The sequence below is a fragment of the Pterocles gutturalis genome, unplaced genomic scaffold (genome assembly GCF_000699245.1).
Source record: "Pterocles gutturalis isolate BGI_N339 unplaced genomic scaffold, ASM69924v1 scaffold2544, whole genome shotgun sequence".
Classification (NCBI taxonomy): Eukaryota; Metazoa; Chordata; class Aves; order Pterocliformes; family Pteroclidae; genus Pterocles; species Pterocles gutturalis.
The window spans coordinates 1-253 of NW_010127829.1; positions in this window are offsets into that span (position 1 = coordinate 1).

Here is a 253-nt window from a genome sequence, read left to right on the forward strand (position 1 = left end):
TCGGCTGGGAATGTCCCAGGGAAAGCCCCCGGAGAAGCAGGCAGAGATGGTCTCTTCCCATTTCCTGCATGTTCCTGACATCTGGTGGACATGCAGGAGTGGGACTGTGGGGAAGGGAGAGCTGCCTCGAGGCGCAGGGTTAGCAGGCAGGACCCCTCAGACCAAGTGTGGTCCATAGGTGGAACAGGTACAGGCTTCACGGGAATCACTTTAATCCAGCTGGTTCTGCAGCTGGTGGGCTGTAAGCACAGGG